The sequence below is a fragment of the Mustela nivalis genome (assembly GCF_964662115.1).
Source record: "Mustela nivalis genome assembly, chromosome: 4".
Taxonomy (NCBI): domain Eukaryota; kingdom Metazoa; phylum Chordata; class Mammalia; order Carnivora; family Mustelidae; genus Mustela; species Mustela nivalis.
The window spans coordinates 94,157,865-94,164,393 of NC_139023.1; the positions used below are offsets into that span (position 1 = coordinate 94,157,865).

The 6,529-nt window shown below is 36.1% G+C and overlaps 1 long non-coding RNA gene across 2 annotated transcripts in view; it reads left to right on the forward strand.

Annotated features, from left to right (window-relative positions):
- LOC309863293 overlaps positions 1-6,529 on the forward strand; it is a 60,644-nt gene that overhangs the window by 45,942 nt on the left and 8,173 nt on the right. Inside the window, exon 4 of one of the 2 annotated variants that reach the window (XR_014310972.1) lies at positions 4,960-5,052. The exons of the other annotated variant lie outside the window; for it this stretch is intronic. This is a non-coding gene — a long non-coding RNA (uncharacterized lncRNA). Of the gene's footprint in view, positions 1-4,959; positions 5,053-6,529 lie in introns of those variants that run through there. 2 annotated transcript variants of the gene reach the window in all.

Below are 6,529 nucleotides of genomic sequence, written 5' to 3' on the forward strand. Positions count from 1 at the left end.
TCTTTCAAGTTAAAAAGAAAATGATTTTTCTTTAATTGACCTCAGATTACTTTGTAAACTCTCTTGACTTTGAGAAAATATTCTAGTAAAATCCTATACATGTTCCTAAAAAAAGGAATGATTTCTGACATGGTGATTTAATTTGGTTTGTGCATTGACTTCCAAAGCAGCACATTCATTCATGTAAACTTTACATGTAGGCAAGTCATAGGATTTTTCCTTTTTTTATTTTTTATCTTCTTCATTAGAAATTCTTAACCTTCATAAACTTTGGAGATCACCTTTTACTTTTTTGATGAAAGTTTCTCTTAAAACCATGGAGATCTTTTCATAGAGAAACTTGTTTTTTTTTTTTTCTTTAACCTTCCCAAATAGACACCAGTCATTTGACAACGTCTCTCCATTATTGCTATTCAATTCCTAATCTATACCTTACGGTCTACTCGACATTTCCTCTTGGATATTTAATAAGCATCTTAACCCAAAAGCCTGATCCTCCTTTTCTATCTTAATGAAAGACTACTTCTTTCTTCCAGGTTTTAGGCAAAAAAAAAAAAAAAAAAAATTCAACTTTTTTATTTAATTTAATTTCTTTTCAGTGTAACAGAATTCATTGTTTATGCACCACACCCAGTGCTCCATGCCATACGTGCCCTCCATAATACCCACTACCAGTCTCCCCAACCTCCCACCCCCAACCCCTTCAAAACCCTCAGATTGTTTTTCAGAGTCCATAGTCTTTCATGGTTCATCTCCCCCTCCAATTTCCCTCAACTCCCTGCTATTTCTTGTGCTCCACAAATAAGTGAAACCATATGATCATTGATTCTCTCTGCTTGACTTATTTCACTCAGCATGATCTCTTCCAATCCCATCCATGTAGCTACAAAAGTTGGGTATTCATCCTTTCTGATGGAGGCATAATACTCCATAGTGTATATGGACCACATTTTCCTTATCCATTCATCTGCTGAAGGGCATCTTGGTTCTTTCCACAGTTTGGTGATCGTGGCCATTGCTGCTATGAACATTGGGGTACAGATGGCCCTTCTTTTCACTACATCTGTATCTTTGGGGTAAATACCCAGTAGTGCAATGGCAGGGTCATAGGGAAGCTCTCTTTTTAATTTCTTGAGGAATCTCCACACTGTTCTCCAAAGTGGCTGCACCAACTTGCATTCCCACCAACAGTGTAAGAGGGTTCCACTTTCTCCACATCCTCTCCAACACACGTTATTTCCCGTCTTGCTAATTTTGGCCATTCTAACTGATTTAAGGTGGTATCTCAATGTGGTTTTAATTTGAATCTCCCTGATGACTAGTGATGTTCAACTCATCTTTGACTCGGTCTCTCACATCCCACATTTACTCTATCATCATATCCTCTCAGCATACCCTTCATAATCTATTCAATATCTTATTACTTACCACCTACCTCCACTGCTACCTCTACCTTCTATGAACAAATCATCATCCTCCCTCCCCTGGACTACTGAAGTCTCCTTACCTTACTGTAATTTTTGTGCAATTACAGTTTATTTTCAACATAGCAACTACAGCAATTCTCCTAAGAAGTGGTAGATCACTTCACTCTCCTGTGCAAAACCATCCAATGCTGACCATCTCATGTCTCATGCAGAGTAAAGGGGAAGATCCCTGCAAAGGCCCACACATCCCTCCTAGATCTGCCCAACTTCTCACCTCCCATACCCTCAGTGCTCTAATTCACCTTCTATACTGTCACCTCACTGACTCCAGACACACTGAACTTCTCATTGTTTCCCCAGTAGACCAAGTATGCTGCCTCTGGATCTTTTTTTCTTTTCCCCCTCTGTTTATAATGCCTTACCTCCAATATCCACTGGCTCACTTTGTCATTTCCATTGATCTCTTCTCAAATGTCATCTTATCAAAGAGATCTTCCCTGAACACCCTATATAAAATACCATCCTGTCACCACCACCAATCTCTAAGCATTCATTCCATGGATTGCACTTATTACTATCTGACATGTTATATATTTCTTGAAATTTGTTTTGACTTTGTCGACTTCAAAACTGACTATAAACTCAAAGAAAGAGACTTTGTCTTGTTCAATCTGTATCCTAGTGATTGGCATATAAGAGTCTCAACAAGTATTAATCAAAAGGATGTGTGAATGAACTGCACAACGTTCTGTATTATATGCTTCTGGGATTATAACACGTCTGAGGTTGAAATAGTCATGTAAAAAGTATTATCCACACCCTAATTTTTCTTTAAAATAACCCCTTTTACACAGACTATTTTAATGAAGCGTGGGTACCTGTGGAGTCCTCAAACTCTTGGTTAAATAGTTTTTACTTTAACTTCTAAAACAAAATACACAAAAACCTGGGTTCATCATTATTCTGCTGAATGCTTTCTTTATGTTCCCTATCAGCATCACCATCAACTAATATTTATTGTTCATTTGCTGTGTTTCAATCTTTGTCACTATTACTACTCTAGTGGCTCACACTTTGTCTCTAGAGAAAAAAGTTTGTTAGATTAAAAGAAAGAGAATACATATACTCTAATATGAGCAATGATCAGAATTATTGTCAAATAACTGTAATTTTATTGGTTCAGAGCAGACTCTGAAATATTTCCAGACAGCTCTTTCACCTAACAGGATGTTTTAATAGTCCTCTATTTTAATAATTATTTCATTCATTTCTTACTAATTCCAGGTGGTAGGATTGTGGTTAAAAAACGGATGCACATTTGACTGATGATTGATGAGAGTGTAGGGCCTTACAATACAAGGAATCATGAAGGAACCCTCTGCTTTATTTTTGACACTGAAAGCACTGCTTTACTACTTGTTTTCATTTTTTTCTTGCCTTCCACTGGGAGTATGTTCTAGTTCCTAGTCACCTCACACTTAATCCTTTAATTCCTTAGCATCCTGGCCACTCAAATTTAATCTTAAGATAACAATCTTATAACTAATATCCATATTTAATTTTCTTTTTGTAGTTTTCTCAAAACTCCTTCTTCAGCACTTGTATTTAAAAATAATACCTGAGAATGAATTATTTACATTAAGCATAATGATTTTTAGGCTTCTATAAACCTTAGGTTTTATAAAATTTATTAAAATAGTATACAGACGAGAAAATATGCCGTCACAAGCAAAATATCCCATTACCTGGTATAAGACTTTTCTTACTTGGATAAGCAAATACATAAGGCCTACCTTTTGTACTACAAGGATTTCAAACACACTAGCAAGCTTTAATTCCTAAACACAGAAGACTAGTTCACTTACTACATCTATTGCCTATATGATTATAAAATAACGCTGGAATTTGACATGTTAAAGAATAGGCATCCTTCTTTAAGTGTAATTATTTTAGACCCTAACTGGGTCTGTAATTATTCATTTACAAATGAGATTTTTTTGGGGAGGGGTCCATCTACAAAATGATTTGTGAGTATCTGGCAATATTTAACACTGTACTTTGTTCTTATTGGTATTGTAGGATCTGTTTCAAAGTTAAAAACAAATATATTTATGATGCATTGGAGAGTCTAAAGTTGCTTGGAGCAGTGATAGAAATATTTTTTACATTACTGGGTGCTTTCTAATCTTTCAAACTAGAAACATTTTTCTGCCTTTAAGCTCCCCTTAGATATCAAATGCTAACAAGTTTTATTCCTCGGGCTCAGCTGTGCATCAGTTCACCAAAGGATTAATGACTCTTTGAAAAAATGGTCTTTTGAGATCAGTCTAGGATGGGGAAAAATATTTTACTAAACCTTCTCTGCCTTTGTAAATGGTTGGGGACCACTAGAGAACATGTTTCCAGGAGGCAAGGCATTAAAACTTACATCAGCAAGCCACTTGGGATGAATTTTAAAGTCAGGACCCTGACTCAAAGATCACATTTTGTAGATGAAGAAATGAGCTGTTTTCAATAACAAATAGTGTTTTGAGAACTAATTAGAACTTGGAATAAAAGAAGGCAGTGATTGTGGCTAGTTATGAAATTAGCCTTATTTGTAAAAGCTTAAGGAAGATGTGAAGAAAGGTGAACCAACTGAACATTTTGGTTTCTGTGAGAAGGTGTGTGATGTGAAAAAAAGAACAGAAACTTTGGAGAGAGACAAGGAACTGTGTATCTAACCTTGAACATTTAGCAGCTTGGCACCTTTGTTATCTTGGGCAGACCACATATTACCACAACTATATTTCTATTATCACTGCTATTATTACTACTAACTATACCTTAAATAACTTGCTCAATCCAAAGAGAGATTAACTTCTCTAAGTATCTAATTTATTTTAGAATTTATCTTATTTTATTTTACTTAACTCAACCGTTCGTGGTGTTTTAAGAATTAGAGTTAATTTCTATAAAGATGCTGGTTGGCATTTAGAAGAACTTTATTTTTTTAAAGATTTTATTTATTTATTTGACACAGAGACGGCGAGAGAGGGAACACAAGTAGGGGGAGTGGGAGAGGGAGAAGCAGGCTTCCTACTGAGCAGAAACTGGATGTGGGGCTCTATTCCATTACCACAGGATCATGACCTGAGCCAAAGGCAGAAGCTTAATGACTAAGCCACCCAGGTGCCCTGTCATTTAGCAGAACTTTAAAAACTGAGTACTCTTCCGTTAATAGTGGGTATTAGGACACCCATGTATAGATCTTAAATCTCAACTTACTGAATTTAGCCAGCATTTAATTGTAATAGTGGCAGAAAGCAAGAATTACTTTCCCATATTCTTAAAGCTTTTTGAAATTCAAGGAGCTCACATGGAGTTTAAGGCTACTTTTGATCATAATCCAGTTTCCTAAAGACTATCAAATGGCCATGTTTACATGCTTGACTCTCAATATATATTTGTTGAATAGAATGTATTGAATCCATACATATAAGTAAAAATGCTAAAGACTTTAGATATCTTTTTTTTTTTTTTTTTAATGTAGTCTCCACACCCAGCATGGAACTCAGTGTGGGGCTTGAACTCATGACCCTGAAATCAAGACCCAAGCTGAGATCAAGAGTCAGACACATAACCAGCTAAGGTACCCCTTTTCATATCTTTTTTTAATGAGAATATTGAATTTACAAAATTGCACCAAATCTGCCGGGGAATTGGAAGTGATTTGGGAGAGAAGAAAATATTGTTTATAATTAACTTTTATGTCCCAGGTAATCAACTAAACACAACTAGAGGGGTATCAAGGTCAATTATGAATATACAAATAGTTTTTTTTTTTTTCAACAACTGTCCTAAGTGTGCCATGTTGAACAGTCATTCCACCCACAATTAACAGTGAACATCTACAGGGAACATCTCTAGGGGACACATTCACCTTAAAATTCTCTTCCATTACTTTATTTCAATCCACATGCACAGTTTATTTTCAATAATTTTATATTACTAAACAATCACTATTGTTTTCCTACTCAACGCATCCTGGGAGGTTAAACTTCAGCAGGTAGGAGGTTTAAAAGTGTGTGTGTGGGGGAAGGGACACTCTGGTTTCCAAATCTCTGCTCCACACTATCCCTAATGTGTGCCTTTCTAGGAAAGTTAGAGTTGGTTAAAGGAATAGGGAGGCAGTCTCCTTGTTTCACTGCCCAAGGCAAATGATCTCCTCTTTAATTGGTGCAAACTCCTCAAATTGCTCATTGTCTATGGGCTTGATGTTGACCTATTCACCCTATAGGTAAAGGTTCCTTCCTATGCAGCTCACGAAATTAAGCCACACTCTTTCATCCTTCTGGCAGCCTCATTCCTCATTCCTCTGAAAAGTATACACCTCTGACCCACACCCCTCTGATCCCCTATAATACTATGGCTATATGTATTATTTAGTCTCTTTGTGAGTTCTTAGACTAGAGACACCTATGTGATCAGACTCTGAGGTGACACTGCTTTTCTCTCCTTCTCTTAGCCTGGAAATCCCTGCAAAACCTCATCTGTAATGTTTTCGCCCATGCTTTGTAGCACAAAGAAGCAGGAAGTCTGATGGCTAAGTAGATATCTAACCAGAGAACAAAAATGTGGGTCTCTCTTTTCACAGGTACCCCAAAGTGTTTATAAGAGATTTTCTTTGAGCCTCCCACATTGGTTTTACAGAGAAAAAACATGCCACCTATTCAAAAGGGAGATGAACAGATGGAATGGCTACTTTTTATAAAATGTTCTATGATTTTTTCTCATAATCTTCATTTTGAATCAATAAGAAAGTAATGATAATCGTATCAGAAAAGGTAATGGTAATAAATCAGAAAGGAGGTAGCCTGAACAGTCAGAGATTCTCTGAACTTAAGACATAAATTTCTAATTTGTGAGTCTTACTCATTAATTTTGATGCATATTCTATTATCCTAGATGGATTTTTACATGTTTGGCATTCACAATTCAGTATGCTTTAAAAGAAAGAGTATATATGATTTTGTAGTTAAATTGGACCTGGATTTCAATCTCTACTATCTATTAGCTGTATTAATTTATGCTAAGCTGGGGCACAGGGATAGCTCAGTAGG